The 17,515-nt window shown below is 44.7% G+C and overlaps 1 long non-coding RNA gene across 2 annotated transcripts in view; it reads right to left on the bottom strand.

Annotated features, from left to right (window-relative positions):
• LOC122541897 overlaps positions 1-17,515 on the bottom strand; it is a 418,077-nt gene that overhangs the window by 93,849 nt on the left and 306,713 nt on the right. For both annotated transcript variants that reach the window (XR_006309704.1, XR_006309705.1), the window contains exon 4: positions 1,270-1,358. This is a non-coding gene — a long non-coding RNA (uncharacterized LOC122541897). The remainder of the gene's footprint in view (positions 1-1,269; positions 1,359-17,515) is intronic.

Genomic DNA, 17,515 nt, shown 5'->3' with positions numbered 1-17,515 from the left:
ACCAGGCAAAATCTTGGAATTCCCTTCCTAAGCGTATTGCAGGTCTGCCTACAGTACAAGGACTGCAGTGGTTCAAGAAGGCAGCTCACTTCTACCTTCTCACAGGGCAACTAGGGACAGGCAATGAATGCTGGCCATGCCGACCCTGCCCACATCCCATGACTGAACTAAACAAAAAGTCTAAGGCCAGGAACAGTTACCTGACTAACGCCAGTCTGTGAAGAGCAAAGGTCTGCATATTTCCTGCCAGAATCATCCTGTGCAATCAAACATGTGCCTCTGCTTGACAACAGATCGGTTTTTGGTTTGGACAGTGAAACTGATTGCAAGGTACTTGTCATCTTATCTTTGCTTCTTTGTGCAAGGAGTCAGAATTGTTTCTTCCTGACGAGAAGTTTAGCGTCAGGTAGGAAATTCTCTCTCAATGAAGCCCACAACAGGATTGTCGGGCAGACCCTCAGAACAACCAAATACTTACACAATTGGTGGTGTGTGTGTGTGGAATGAGCTGCCAAAGGAAGTGGTGGAGGCTGGTACAATTGCAACATTTAAAAGGCATCTGGATGGGCATATGAATAGGAAGGGTTTGGAGGGATATGGGCTGGGTGCTGGCAGGTGGGACTAGATTGGGTTGGGCTATCTGGTCAGCATGGACGGGTTGGACTGAAGGGTCTGTTTCTGTGCTGTACATCTCTATGACTTAGTGATGCATGCATTCATCACTGTGCAGGGTCTGTGTTTGTCTGTGTCTCTGTGTGTGTGTGTCTGTGTCTGTCTATGCGTGTGTGTGTCTGTGTCTGTCTATGCGCGCGCGTGTGTGTGTGTGTGTGTGTGTGTGTGTGTGTGTGTGTGTGTGTGTGTGTTTGTTTTTTTTCCTCGGGGGTCGGGGGGAGCTTGATGTGGGTGTCAGGCAGAACAAGGAGCATCACCAAAAAATCCTTTTCTGAAAGAAAAGAAACAAGCAGTTCCTGGAAACCCACACAAAAGCCAAGCGGCCACTATTAATGGAAGGCATGCCTGCTGAATGCAGGAATTCCTTCTGGATGAAAGCACCTTCCCCCCCCACCCCATGACAAGCCTCAACAGAAAGGCTTTTAAAGATTCTTTTCCGTCAGACTATCATACTCAGACAGCTGTGAGACTGCCCGTTGTGCCAATGCCATTTGCAAATTTGACTGCATTAATCAGAGATGGGGGGTGGGGGTGGGGGTGGGGGGGGTTCATGATGGGGCTGGGTGGGGTAGAGAGACAAGGAATCCAATAACTCACCTAAAGCCTCAGAGCCAGAGGCCCAGAGGAACTACAGGTGTTGTGAAACCGGCAAATACTTCTTCCCAGTTGGAATACCCTCGCTGTGGCTGTGAGAAAAAAAAACGCAAGAGAAACCGTGGATTAGCAAAGTCAATAACTCCCAAACGCTTTCAAGTATTTGTTTGAGAAAGGTCTCAGAAACACGCGTCTGCACAGTGTTAAATATTAAAAGGCAGCTCACGCTGACTGGTGGAGCCAGGCTGAACTTCTCGAAAGCTTTCACTGCCACCCACTAATGAGTGTCCAAGGCAATTAAAAAGGGTTCCTTCCACAGCCCCTAAGCACAGAGTTAAAGCTCCATCTGCATTGTGCTGCAGTTTGAGACCAGGCAGTTCAGGGGCTGGAGATCTGAACAGCAAGAGTACAGAATGGATCACTCAATCCAGAACATTAACTCTTCTCACTCTGCCTTCTCTCCCAGCTCTGGGACACCAAAAGATCAGCTCTGTGCTTTCATCATTTGCTATTTTAATTTTAATCTTTATTTAGTAGCACAGTCCCAACGTAAGAGGGCACAGTGGGTTTTCTCGAATTCCTTTCCACAGTAGAGCAGAAAATGCCAAGGGATTCATGGCTTCATTCTGTTGTGTTCCACATTCCCAATTTTAATCGTTCCCTGAGCTGGCAGTGGTGCCTTCATTGACAGAGTTCCTAAATTTAGGAATCCCCACCGGAAGCCTGAGCACCTCCCTGCTTTTTAAGGTGGTCCCTTAAAAATTACATCTTTGGCTATCTGCCTTCATACCTCATACATGGCTCAGTGTCAAATTTTGTGAGCTAACCCTCCTCTTGTGATGCCCACACTCCAGGCACTTTCAGCACATTAAAGGTGCTAAGTAAAGGCAGGTTGGCTACATAAAACATATTCCCCTCTTTAGAAACAGAGTTGGCTGGTTTAGATTTATTGATAGAAACAGACAACATGCAAATATGAACATATGACTGTTCAAAGATTCCCCCATGCGCCGGAATAAAAGATTCATACAGAAGCAGTCAACTCAGTACAAAATGCTGATTTTTCCAAATGACTAGCTAGGATGCACAAGGTTTTGGTGTCAACTGTGACTCAGTGGATAGCACTCGAGTCAGAGGTTTGTAAGTTCAGTTCCCACTCTGGGGGTCTGAGCCTATTATATAGGCCAGCGCTGCAGTGTCAGCGTTTAAGCAGTGATGTAGGGGTGATGGTGCCATCTTTTGAAAGCCATGAAAAGGAGCATCACCTCCCCCTTCAGCTGGGTATGAAACACTCCATCAGTGGTTTTTCAAAAAAATGTTTGGATGTAGACATAGTCACAAACGCAATTTGGTTCTGAACAGTCGCATGTCAAAGAAACAAACAAACATTTCAGTTTGACTCTTACACACCCAAGGCTATATTTACGCGCATTTGAGGTGGTAGGAGTCTGATAACTGAACAACCCCCATTTAACTTCAGCAGAAAGATCTCTTTCCCCACTGGGCCTCCATCAGTGTTAAAGCAAGAGGAGGAGAGGTCATGAACAGGGGAGGATAATGTAGGAAATGCCGCAGCTATAGAAAGCCTCCACAAAAAATTGTGGTCAATATCACATACTTTTACAAAGTGATATTAGTCGAGAGACAAATATTGGCCAAGGCACCCCTGTGAGCCCTTTGAAAGAATGACACTTTGCGCCATCTTTACTGTTTCTCTTCTACAGAGGAGAGCCTGCATGCTAATATTCAGAGATCCATTAGACAGAGGAGCAGAGGCAGACCCTTCAGCCCATCCAGCTTGTTCCACCATTCAACAAGATCATGGCTGATCTGAAAACCCTCAGCTCCACTTTCCTGTCCCATAACCCTTACTGATTCAAAATCTCTCTCTCTCAGCCTTGAATATATTAAATGACCCAGCCTTGACAGCTCACTGAGAGACGCAAATTCACCTCCATCCACAAACGTTTCTGGCGGCAAAGAATCCCACAGATGCACGCCCCTCAGAGAAGAAATTCCTCCTCATCACGGCCTTAAAAGGTCACCCCTGGCATCAAGTCGTTCTAAATCTTCTCTGATATTTTGTTCCTCACTAACAGAGCTAGTCACCCACTGGAAGTTCACCCCAGCAACTGTTATTCATGTGCAAGGGTCAGCCAGTGAGTCTCTGCTGTCTATTCCACCAGGAGTTTGACAGTGTGTTGCTGGAAAAGCACAGCAGGTCAGGCAGCATCCGAGGAGCTGCCTAACCTGCTGTGCTTTTGGAGCAACGCACTCTCAACTCTGACCTCCAGCGCCTGCAGACCTCACTGCCTCCCCTGTTTATTCCACCTGCCACACAAATCCACCCCCATCTGCAAGAACACCAACACACACACGTGCACACGACTGCTGAGATCACCGAAAGGCAAACCGAAGAGTGCGGAGGCTAACTAGGCCGGCGTCAGTTATCTCAAGCACTGACGGGAAGCTCACTTGTGGTCCTTATGATGTGCTGGAGCCTGTTACAAAACTGAGTTTCCTCTCAGTGCTATCCCATCCCTCAATTCAAAAATACAGCAGCAATCTCCTGTTGTAAGACCTAATATCAGGAGGCCATTCAGTGCATCTCACCCATGCTGTTTCTTTGAGAGACCTTTTGAATTACAGCAAACTTTTTATTGACTGGCACCTATGGGATCAGGAGTGTGTCGTTGGATCAAAATATTTCAGATAATCAAGAGGTGAGCAGAACTGCAGTAAACCCTGACCAAGCGAAGATGTCGATATCACTGAAAAAAATCTATGTAAAAAACATCAACACGCTTCCTAAAATCAATATAAAAACACACTGAGTAAAATAGAAAGGCAATGCGGTGGGTATACACATCACTGTTGTACTTTATTTACAGCATAATTAATGTGACATTGCAGTAGATCGAGATATTTGAAGTTTATTTTTTAGAATTAGAATTACATTTCATTGTTTATCGAGAATGCCAGATGATAAGGTGCTGGTTAAAACAAAGTTTGCTGTACATCCTTTCCCTTATTCACTCCTCATAGCTCTAAAAATATTTCTTAATCAGGTATTTATTTGATTTCCCTCTTTTAAGTGACTATAGAATTGGTTTCTGTTGCTTTATCAGTACAGCACACCATACTGCGTGAAGATTTTAAGAAACTGGAGCAGGCTGATCAATAAGGCCATGTATGATCTTCTACCCTGCTTCCAGGCCTTACCCTAACATCTCTTAATTGCTTTAGCATCCAGAAAATACATCAATCAATCTCAGTCCAGAATGTACTGATCAAGACAGTATTCACAGCTCTCTGTTGTAATGCTCTATTCCATCGGGCAAAAGATACAGAAGAAGTTACAAATTACACAACACCACGTTATAGTCCAACAGGTTTAATTGGAGGTGCTAGCTTTCGGAGCGCCGCTCCTTCATCAGGTGGTTGTGGGATCACCTGATGAAGGAGCAGCGCTCCGAAAGCTAGCGCCTCCAATTAAACCTGTCGGACTATAACCTGGTGTTGTCTGATTGGTAATCATTTTGTTCAAATGACACTGCTAAGTTCATAATACTATCAGACACAGGAGCTACTAAACTATCTTGCTGGAAAAGGATTTAGAGTCACAGAGTCATAGAGATATACAGCACGGAAACAGATTCTTCAGTCCAATGGGAGGAGAGGAAATGAGGAAACTCGTGAAGTCCACATTGATGCCCTGGGGTTGAAGGGTCCCAAGGCGGAAGATGAGGCGGTCTTAGGTAAATGTAGGGGAATGGGTCTGGGTGTGTTGCGCTTCAGTAGGTCGGTGTGGACTTGTTGGGCTGAAGGGCCTGTTTCCACACTGTAAGTAATCTAATCTAAAACAAAACACATGCACCAACAGGTTCAAGTAAAGTTTCTTCTCTGCTGTTATTGGATTGCTGAATGGACCTCTCTAACCCCAAATCTAATTTGTGCACCTCCTGTGCAGAATAATCCTGCATGCCTCGTTCTGTCTGAGCACCCTATGGTCTGTATATCCTTATTTAGTATGATCAGCCTGTACTGCTCACAAAACAAAACTTTTCACTGTACTTGGGTACACCTGACAACAATAAATCAAATCAAGAGATTCACACACCTCTCAGTGAGGAATCCATTTTCTGATATTCGTTCTAAACAGCCAAACTTTTATGCTGAAATATCGACAGGCTCCCTCTTCTCTCGCCAACCTTGCATGAGAATCTTCAGCCAAAGTAAACAGCCTCTCACAACATCTACATTTCAAAGAGAGATCACCTCTCAAATCTGCTCAGTCTTGGAGTGTTCATTTTCCTTCGGCCGTCTGAGGGCCCACGAGAAGGTGGTGGTGAGTCATCGACTTGAACTCAATGCAAATGCTTGCTGGGCCATTTCAGAACGAGGTTAAGAGTGGATCACATTGCTGTGGGTCTGGAGTCACGGACAGGCCAGACCTAGGTAAAGATGGTAGATTTCCTCCTCTCAAGGACGTGAGAAAATCAGATCTGACAGTTTCATGGTCCCCATTTACTGAGATTCTTTTTTTTAAAAAACTTGAGCTTTTGTGAATGTAATTTACATTTCCCAGCTCATACAATCCCTATTTTATGGAAGCTGTCGATTTGGCCCATCGAGTCCACCCAGACTCACCCCATCCCTATACCCCTGCATTTCCCATGGCTAGTCCACTATGCCTACAGATCCCTGGACAATATGGGCCAATTTAGCATGGCCAATGAACCTAATCTGCACATCGTTGGACTATGGGAGGAAACCAGAGCACTTGGGGGAAACCCACACAGACACGGGGAAAATGTGCAATCTCCACACAATCTTCCGAGGGTGGGATCAAACCCAGATCCCTATTGCTGTGAGGCAGCAGTGCTAACCACTGAGCCATTGTGGTGGCTTGCTGGGAGTGAAAGTCATGTCTTCAGATTATCAAACCTAGGCCTTTAGATTACCACAAATCATGACACATTGCTACAGCATATAAATTGACCCCAAGAGGCTCTTGTGACACAGTGGCAAAGTCCCTCCCTCTGAGCCAGGAGGACTGGGTTGAAGTCCGAGCTGGTTCAGAGGTGAATCATAACACATTGGACCAGTCTGCTTAATGATATTTATAATGTGACTTCACTTCTTTTTGGCATTAAAAATTGTGTTTTTGCATTTAATAGGAATTCAAGTTGAATTACCCCCAACCCCATGCCCAGTTGATTTTGAAGTTTATTGTGACATGTACTTTACAGTAAGAATACAATAAAATACAGTGAAAAGCCTTCAGTTGTCACTTCAATACAGTGCCATTTGGAATAGTTTAAGAATAGGAAACAAAAAGATATAGTTTGACGACAGACATGCCGTACAATAACTACGTGAGCAGTCAGCGTAGATTATTCACCCAACAATTGGCCATTTTATTTATTGGTCCCTTAAAACTGAGCAGATGGGATTAGGCACAAAATGTGGGCTGTGATGTGGAGGGGCACGGGTGTGTAAGTTGCGCACGTTTGCATGTATCAGATGCCCAAAACGGTGTGAAGGGGTGAGGAGACATGGCTGCAACTCTGTGAGAAAACCCTCCTGTTTGCAGGAATAGCTGAGGTCAGTCTCATACGCCCAGATCTCCAGCATTAGTTCAGTTACATAACCATGAGCCTTATCCCAACATTCCCCCCCACATTTCGTTAACAGATCGACTGACAATCAAGAGTCATCCAAACTGCCCTTTTCCTCCATTTTTTTTATTGCAAAGAACCCAAGTGACTTCAAAGTGCAATTAGTTTTAGTGCCCTATGATTTTGTTCTCACTTGCAGGTCACGGCAATTAGTTGCTTATTCTTAGAGATTTCTGTCGAAGGGAGTGTGGTGCTGGAAAGGCACAGCCGGTCAGGCAACATCCAAGGAGCTGGGGGCGGGGGTCGACGTTTCGCGAATGAGGGGATGGCCCAAGAGGGCTGAGAGATAAATGGGGTCATGGTCTGAGATGGGAGGGGGGTGGTAATGAGGAAACCGGTGAAATCCATATTGATTCCATGAGGTTGCAGGGTCCCAAGAGATGCAAGATAGGCTGGGACATTTTTCACAGGAGGTTGAGCATGTGAACTTATACAGGTTTACAAAAAAACGAGGGGTATAGATAAGGTAGATGTCTTCTCCCTAGGATGGGGGGATTTCAAGACTAAGGGGTGTATTTTTAAGATGAGAGGAAAAAAATTTAAGAAAGGTATGGGGGCAATTTTCTTTTTTATACAGAGAGTGGTGTGTGTGTGGAATGAACTTCCAGAGGTAGTGGTGGAATCAGGTACAGTTGCAACATTCAAAAGGCATTTGGGCAAGTTCATGAATAAGAAATGTTTGGAGGGACGTGGGCCAAGTGCAGGCAGGTGGAACTAGTTACTTTGGAATTATGGTTGACATGGACTGGATGGACCGAAGGGTCTGTTTCTGTGCTGTAGAACTCTACGACTCTATAAGACAGCAGCTTCATGACAGACCTTCCAAGAGGATAGGGAGAAGAATAACAAAAATATAACAGAGCAAATTAGCCAAGGACAGGTAGAGTTGCAAGAACACAATCAATTGTTCTGTTTCACCTGAAAGTCGCCCAAGTACTGAGGCTAAAAGAGTCAGAGAGTGATGGCTTTGCTTTGGAGCCAAATACTTGCAGCAATTCACTGGAAAGCACTCAACTCCATCAGAAATCAAGCAACACACATTTTACAACCAGGGAACACCCCCATGTGGGGGATGGAGGATTCCAATAATAGAGGGCTGGGGCTCCGGGGGAATGCCACACCCAGGGCGGGAGGGGGGGTAGGGGTGAGGCCCCAGCGTTGGCGGTAGTAAAGGGAGTGGGGGGTGAGGCGGGGTTGAGGCCCAGGGTTGGTATTAGGAAAGGGGTGGGGTGGGGTGGGGCCACTACACTCCGCTAAGGAACTGGGAGGCCTCGGTTCGATCCAGCTACAGTGCTCCCTTCCTGCTGTCTTCAATCTGAGACCTGGTGAGACCTGGGGCAACACCCATGGCTCCAGCGGGGTAAACACGTCTCTGTTTCAGTGAAGAGCTAGCATGGCCATGCGTTGCTTTTCTGTTTAAAAATGGGTCTCACCAAGCTGAGCAAATTTGCCAACACGATTACAATAATTGCACTTCCAAAGTAGATAGTTGGTTGCGAAGGACTACGAGGTTTCCAGAGGATGTAGTGAAGTGACAAATAAACATGGCAGCTTTCTTTGCAAGTGTCATACACTCTCTGATTAACTGTAGTCAGCAAACCCAGAAGAGCTGACCAGGAACTATTCATGGAATATCCCCCTGACTATCAGATTTAGAGTTTCCGTCTGTTTATCTGAAGTAAACAGAACTTACAGATAGGCCATTTGCCCAACAGATCCATACTGGTCTCTCTGCTGTTCACAAGCATTGCTCAAGCCTCTCCATTGCTGCACATCCACCCATTCTCCCTGCTTCATTGATAGCAGCCTCCCCCATAATGGATCCAAGTCATTCTACTTAAAAAGACCTCACGGTACTGATGTCCACATTCTAACCACCCTCTGGGTACCTGAATGACTTTTTGAGTCCCCTGTATTTTCAGTCCCTTGTGTCCCATTAATGGGACCAGCAAATAAGTGTGGCTAAAAGACTGTGTTTAATTGGCTCAAGTCTCCAATGGAATATGCACAAAGTCATGGCACACACACTTTGAAAAAGTAGAGTCATTGACGTATACAGCATGGAAACAGATCCTTGGGTCCAACTCGTCCATGCCGACCAGATATCCTAAATTAATCTAGTCCCATTTGCCAGCACATGACCCATATCCCTCTAAACCCTTCCTATTCATATACCCATCATGTGCCTTTTAAATGTTGTAATTGTACCAGCCTCCACCACTTCCTCTGGCAGCTCATTCCATACACGTACCACCCTGTGTGTGAAAACGGTGCCCCTTAGGTCCCTTTTAAATCTTTCCCCTCTCACCCAAAATCTATGTTCTCTAGAATCTGGACATTCCCAGCCCAGAGAAAAGACCTTGTTCCTTTTATGCTATCCATGCCCCTCATGGTTTTGTAAGCCTCTATAAGGTCACCCCTCAGCCTCTGACGCTCCAGGGAAAATAGCACCAGCCTAACTCAGCCTCTCTCTATAGCTCAAATCGTCCAACCCTGGCAACATCCTTGTAAATCTTTTCTGAATCCTTTTAAATTTCACAACATCTTTCCAATGGAAAACTCCATTCTCCTCTCATGTCTTTTTCCAGTGAAGTTGAATTGAAAGAAGTGACTTCATTGTTGTTTGCTTCATTGGTAGGATGTGGCTGAATCGCTCGCTAGGTCAGTATTTTTGTCCATCCTTAATTGCCTTTGAGAAGGTGGTGGCGAGATGTCTCCTTGAACAGCCAGCTACAGTCTTTAGGGTATAGGACTATGCACATTCCTGTTAGGGAGAGAGCTAACAGGATACTGCATTGACCTCTGAGGTATGTCCATAATAGCAACGTCTGGAACAAAAGTCAATGTATTCAACGAGTATCTGCATGGTCAAGCAGCTTAGAGGGAATATTGGGAGGATGGTCTAGGATTTTGATTCACCTACTGCAAAGGAAGAGAGAGAGAGTTCCAAGTCAGGGTGGTGAGTGACTCGGAGGGGAACTTGCAGATGGCGGTATTCCCTTGCAACTCCTGCCCTTGTCCTTCTAGATGGGAGTGGGTTTGGAAGATGTTGTCGAAAGAACCTTGATGAGTTGTGGCAGGGCATCTCGCAGATGGTACACACTGCTGCCACTGTGCTTCAGTGATGCAGAGGGTGAATGTTAATGGTTGTAGATGGATTGCCAATTAAGTAGTCTGAGTTGCACTGTTTGGTGAGAGCGTTGTTTGAGGGGCTTTGGGAGAGTTAGGAGGTGAGTCACTCGCTGCAGGATTCCTAGCTTCTGACCTGCTCTTGTAGCCAAGGTGTTTATATGGCAAGTCCAGTTCAGTTGTTGGTCAACATTAACCCCTAAGATGTTGATAGTGGGGTCTCAGCAATGGTATTGGCATTGAATGTCAAGGGGCAATGATTAGATTCTCTCTTGTTGGAAACACAGTCATTGCCTGACAGTTATGTGGCCTGAATGTTATCCTCACCTGTCAGTTCAGCATGGATATTGTCCAGTTCTTCCTACATTTAGACGTGGAGAAGCACAAAGCAGCTCAACTCTCAAGGAGATCCATGATGTGTTGGCAAGCTAGATATAAACTTCACTTGGTCATAGAAGACAGAGGGTAGTTATGTGGAGGGGTGTTTCTCTGTCTGGAGTTGTGTGGTCAGGGGTATTCCACTAAGACCCGTGCTGGGACCTCTATTGTTTGGAACATATACAAATGATTTGGATGAAAATCTAGCAAATTTGCAGATGACATGAAAATTGGAGGTGTTGTGGACATTGAGGAAGATTGTCAAAGTATACAGCACGGGATGGATCAGTTGGAAAGTTAGGCAGAGAAATGGCAGATGGAGTTTAATCCAGCCAAGTGTGGGGTGATGGATTTTGTGAGGTCAAAGAGGAAAGAATACAGTAAATAGCAGGACCCTTGGGAGCACTGATTTACACAGAGATCTTGGGGTACAAATTCCGAGCTCCCCGAACGTGGCAACCCAAGTGGGTAAGGTGGTAAAGCAGGTGTACGGCATGGTTGCCTTCATCAGCTGGGGCATCGATTTTGTGAGGTCAAAGAGGAAAGAATACAGTAAATAGCAGGACCCTTGGGAGCACTGATTTACACAGAGATCTTGGGGTGCAAATTCCGAGCTCCCCGAACGTGGCAACCCAAGTGGGTAAGATGGTAAAGCAGGTGTACGGCATGGTTGCCTTCATCAGCTGGGGCATCGAATATAAAAGTTGGCAATCCTGTTGCAGCTACGTAAAACTTTACTTAGGGCACATTTCCAGTAGTGTGCGTAGTTCTGGTCCCCGCACTATAAGTAGGGTGTGGAGGCTTTGTAAAAGATGGGGGTCAAAAAGGATGACTATTGGGATGTTGCCTGGATTGGAGTGTATTAGCTGTAAGGAGAGGTTGGACAAACTTAGACTGCTATCGCTAGAAGGCCAGAGGCAGAGGGGTGACCTGTTAGAAGTCTTTCAAATTACAAGAGGGGTGGATAAGGTGGATAGTTAGAATCTTTATTTGTCTGGGGTGAAAAATGTCAAATATTATGGAGCAGAGGTTTAAAGTGAGAGAGGGATGTTTAAAGGAGATGCCAGGAAAACATTTTTCCCCCACAGAGGGTGTTAGTTGGCTGGAACACGCTCCGAGGGGAGGTGGTAGAAGCAGATACAATAGCAATGTTTAAGAGGCATTTAGACAGACACAAGAACAGGCAGGGAATAGAGGGATAGGGATTATGTGCAGGCAGATGGAATTGCTGTAGAATGGCATCGTGGTCAGCACTGAATGATGGGCCGAAGGACCTGTTCCTGTGTTAACTGTTCTTGCTAATCCCCAGGGTTTTGCAACGCTGGATGGAAATAATGATTTAGAACAATCAAACAACGCTGGGAAAAAGGACAAAATCAGCATTGGCACGCTGTAAGCAATGAGCTGGTGAATGGGACGGCGATGCCCAGGTGAAGTGAGACTGTACATAGAACATAGACCAGTACAGCACAGTACAGGCCCTTTGGCCCTCAATGTTGTCCCAGCCTTTTATCTTACTCTCAGATCAGACTAAACTACATACCCTCCGTTGTACCATCTTCCATATGCCTATTCAAGAGTCACTTAAATGTCCCTATATGTCCTTAAATGTCCGTTGAAATACACAAGTGAACGGTGCTCAGGAAAGGGCGGTCCCAGGAACCGCCTTGATGCTGCCACACCCTTCCCGTAAAAACCAGTTCCGATAGCCCAACTCAAGAAAAATGCTGCATTTTGCATCAAATCAAGATCTTTCTCCAAACCATTTGAAAGGACCAAGTCTCAAAGCGATGAGTGAGGGCCCTCTGCAAATCTGTCGAAGGGACAAACATCACTGAATTAAAAACAAGACTGAGAAAACTGCAGATGCTGGGAACCAGAAACAAAAGCAGATATTGATGGAAAAAATTCAGCAGCTCTTCGAAACTGCTCTGAGGGAGAGTCACTGGACCAGAGATATTAACTCGGATTTTACTCGGATGCTGCCTGATTTGCAGAGATTTTCCAGGCAATTTCATGTTTTTGTATCAAACATCACTGGGCTTCCTCTGTATCCTGATAATGGAAAGGATAGCCATTTAGAGGTTGGCTATTGACACACATACTCTCCCTGGATCCCAGTGTCACTCACGGAGCAAATTAAAAACAAAGCTGCAAAAGCAAAACACAAGGTTAATCAAGTCCAACATCTGTGACTGTATTGCATTCCAGACTAAAACTGATTGTGGACAGCAAGCAACACAGACTAAGGAAGACAAAGCATCTGGCAGAATGATCCTTCTTGCTTTGACAATAATAGCATAAGTTGGACCGCACGGAGAGTCTCTTTCAGGAGGCCTCGTCACAAAGCGAGACAGGGGTTAATGCCTAACAGTTGGGTGAAAGCATGTCAACGTAAAATTCAGCTGAGAAAAGATCAAATCGCAGGATCAGTGAGGGCTGTCTTTCTGATTAAACCCCGAAGCACAACTTGCTGTGTGGAGCATGTAACAAGATTTTCATTTGTCAGAAGAGGCGGGGGGAGGGGGTGGAGAACCACATCAAACTTTCACCAAATCTGTGAAAGTGGACCAGCACACAGGATGCAAACTGCCCCTGGTGACCTTCAGGGAAAGATAAGTAAATTCAGACTGAGTGAAAAAGGGAGGTGGGGGGGGGTGTCACTCTCATTGTCTTGATTCACATTCTTCAACCAACCTTCCATGCATTATTCCAGCAACCACTGACATGTCAAACTCCAGGGAGGGGATGGAATACACTCTTGGCTGGGAATGATTTTTATTATTTTAAAGCTCCTCCAACACCATGTTTTTCTGTGTTGTTTTATTCCCCCTGTGACTGGGTTTGCTGTTTCCCGCAGTTGTCAACAGTCCGAAAACTGGCTGCAATAACCTCACACAGAGAAGACAGCAGCCTCCTCTATCCCTCTGCCAAAACCTTACAACTGAACAGACACGGGTGATAACTTCCGCTCTGAACGGGCACCAGCGATATCACCACCCTGAGCTACTGAACATACCCAGAGGGTGAAACGACTTTGGACCTCACTGCCTGTGAGGGTGGGAGAGGCAGAAACCCTCAACACATTGAAGGTATTCAGATGGTGCAACCAGCATGGTGGCTCAGTGGTGAGTACTGCTGCTTCACAGTACAAGGGACCCAGGTTCAATTCCAACCTCAGGCAACTGTGTGGAGTTAGCACATTCTCCCAGTGTCTGTGCGGGTTTCCTCCCACAGTCCAAAGGTGTGCAGGTCAGAGTGGATTAGCCATGGGAAATGCAGGGTTACAGAGATAAGGTAGTGGGGATGGTTCTGGGTGGGGTGCTCTTCAGAGAGTTTCGATGAACCAAGTGGCCTGTTTCCACACTGTGGGGATTCTATGTGAACTTGCATGTCTTCGCATTACAGGGTATGAGCCAAGTGTTGGAAAATGGGATTAAAATGGTTAGGTAGCTGTTTTTGACCAGTGTGGAAGTGATGGACCGAAGTGCCTGTTTCTGTGCTGTAGATCTCAAACATCCACCAAAATGCATATGTGGTAAGTTCAAATTCTGAATCCAGTTCTCCACATAGGACCAGTAGACAACAATTGCAAGGTCACTGGTTTCATTTTGCCCACCAGACTGTTCTCCGTACACTTGGTGCATTTCTATGGAAGATATTCGATGCCTTGTCCATCAACATTCTCCCTTACCACAAAAATCGTCAATATGCTCCCACTCAGTTTGTGCTCTGTGTTACCTTTCAATATGGACTCAAGGGTTCAATTACATGGAAGGATTTCGCAAGCTTGGACAGCGTTTCCTGGGATCAGCACAACAAGATGTGTTTCAATTGCTTTAACAAAGGAATGAGGGGACAGATTGAGTAAAACTGTGTTGGTTAGGTGTCCAGGACATGGGGTCAGTGTCTGAAAATAAGGGCAGCAGTTCGGAGTAAAATCAGTAAGGGATTCTCGAGGTTTCAAATTCTTTTCTACATTTGGTGGTGCAGGCTGATACAATGACAAAGGAGCAGCACTCCGAAAGCTTGCGATTTCAATGAAACCCGTTGGATCAGAACATTTAAAAGGCATCTGATTGCATACATGAATAGGAAGGATTTAGAGGAATAAGGGCCAAGTGCTGGTAAATGGGACCAGATTAATTTTAGAATATCTGGTCAGCATGGATGGGTTGGACTGAAGGGTCTGTTTCGTCTCTGACTCTAATGAGTGTGGTAAATGCTGCATGGATAGTTAAGTTTAAAACTGAGATCTATAGGTTCTTGTTAACCAAAGGTATTAAAGGGTGTAGGGCAAAGATGTGAGCTCAAGCCATGGAATTAGTGTATGAGAGTACATGCTGTGCTGTCATGCTTCACCATGTGAGTATTTAAGTTTAACAGACATTGTCATGATGTCCTGACCATATCGTGGTGTGTGACCCGAGGGTATTAAAGATACCAGTCTCCATTTTAACTGAAACCACTGGAAGTTGATAGAAGTATGGTATTGTTTATAAACAAAGAGTTTAATATTAACCCAGACACTGAAATGCCTTTTCCTCTGTATATGTGGGGGTCAGTTTGCTCAGTTGGTTGGACAGCTGGTTTGTAATGCAGATGGCAACAGTGTAGATTCAATTCCCCCACTGGCACAGCTTACCATGAAGGACACTCCTCCTCCAATGAGGGGCCAGTCCTCTGGTCCAGTCGGACTATGTCGACTTTACCTTTAATATCGACTGCCCAGAAAGGTAGCCAACACCATCGAAGACCCCTCCCAACCTGGTTATAATCTCTTCCGACAGGCAAAGGTTACAATAGCTGAAACATATGTACCAACAGGTTCAAGAACCGTTTCTTTCTCACTGTTGTTAGACTTCTCAATAGATCTCTCAAATTTCATATCTAATGTTGATCTTGCTTTTTGTACACCTTTCTTTGCAGCCATAACTTTATATGTCTCATTCTGTTCTATCACCCTATGATCTTTATGTCGTTGTATGGTATGATCTGCCTGTACTGCATGCAAAACAAAACTTTTCACTGTATCTAGGTACACGTGATAATAATAAATCAAATCAAATATATCTGTACACACCACGATCTGTAATAAACAGATTGAATCTTCCAATTCTATGTTACCCATCTATCATTCTTTCAAGGGAACTAGCCTCATGAGATACCCAACTGAAAGTAAAAGCTAACAACAGGATTTCAGTTCGTGCTGTGTGTTCAGTGAGAGGAGCTAAATGGGCTTCCTCCTGTCCTTATGATTTACAGGATACAAACCATTTGACTTAGTTAAAAATCACACAACACCAGGTTATAGTTGAACAGGTTTAATTGGAAGCACACTAGCTTTCGGAGCGCTGCTCCTTCAACAGGTGGTTGGACTATATATAACCTGGTGTTGTGTGATTTTTAACTTTGTACACCCCAGTTCAACACCAGCATCTCCAAATCATTCGACTTAGCGCCTCATAATCAGACCTATGATATTCTTGGACAGAGCAGACTTCCTCACTTGCTGGCGATCATTGGGAAATTGCACACTCATTCGGCTGAAGTCTCAGCCTTCGAGAAGCACTTTGGAAAAGAAGCAACTCACAAGTTCGTTACAGCAGAAAGGAGAGACTCATTTCTCCCTCGTCCATTTGCACCCACACCATACTTCGACCAATGCTGATGAATCATCGCGGAGTTTATCTATTAAGAAAAGCAACAAAACACAAGCCTCCACAGGCTGCAATCTAACTGCATCAGCATCAGTTTATTTCTGAATTGTGTTTGCCTGTTAAACCAACTGGATTATTTGGACAGAAGCTAGTAATCTGTACAGTTCAAGTCCAAATCAAGATGTTCGATTTCAAGCAATTTCTCAGACTGATCGGCAGCCCATTCAGCTCATTAAGGCCAAGCTGTTATTTACACCAGCCTCCTCCCACTTCACCTATCCCTCTCTCCTTCATGTATACATCCCACGATGATCAATGATAATTATATCTGTTATAGACCAGGCCAGGCCCACCTCAAAACATTTCAAGGCAGCAGCCCAGACGCTAACCTTTCTCATTGTTTTAAGCAGGTGTAGAGTGGATATTCCAGGAGGGATGCAACTGGTCCAACCACTTAGCTTTAAACAAAACAGAATTTACTTACAGATTACTGAATGCAGCATGAACAAAAGAGAACCGAATTTAGAACAACTTAACCTATCTGAAAACCCAATCGACTCTATCGCAACTTAATTACGCTGTTCCAAATACCAGTAACATCCCCATACACTCCCCCTTGGCAACAAAAAGGTATCAAACACAGGTTCTTATTTGATAGAGATTACCAGTGGGGTGGGAGAGGGGGATATCAGCATGGAGCAGTTTCTTGGATCCAGCAGCTTCTCTGGGTTCCCAGCTAAAACCTGACCAGCTGCCTCAAAACTGCTTACTAAATCCCAACCAGAAAAAAAAACCCTGAACTGGGCATTCCCCTTTCATTGTATAAGTGCTGTTCGAAAAAAAGACTTCAACCTTTTCAAGGAGATATTTCCAGATATAATCGGAACCTCTGCCTTTGTAATCCCTCTGAAAAAAAACCCAAGGACGACATCACCTTGTCAAAGAAGCAGCATCGTCGCATTTCCAAAACTGTAAATGTATCTAAACTTATCGTTTGTGATTTTTATTTTCCCTTTTGGTTAGCCCTAAATGTCAAACGTACTCATGGTTAATTCAAAACCTATTGGAAATAAAAGCAGTTGTCCCAATTTGAGTGCGTGACTTTATTATGCATGGATTTCAACGACAAAACATTTAAAACGTGCCAGTGAAAATGCTAAACATGCTATAATAAGCATTCGGTGACATAAAGGATACACCACACTTCTGTAGTAAACAGCCCTTTGCATTACAGTATTTACATTGCACTTGACAATAAAGCCAGCCAAATATTCTTGCTAGGAATCCAAGCTCCTCACATGTTGTCTTGTGCCCATTGAAGACAATTTCTTGAAAAACTTGCTTTTATTTAATAGCAAGAATTGGTCATTTAACCCCCTCAAACACATTATAAAGATCATC

Source organism: Chiloscyllium plagiosum, chromosome 38 (genome assembly GCF_004010195.1).
Source record: "Chiloscyllium plagiosum isolate BGI_BamShark_2017 chromosome 38, ASM401019v2, whole genome shotgun sequence".
NCBI lineage: Eukaryota > Metazoa > Chordata > Chondrichthyes > Orectolobiformes > Hemiscylliidae > Chiloscyllium > Chiloscyllium plagiosum.
This window is presented reverse-complemented; position numbering and strand designations above follow the sequence as displayed.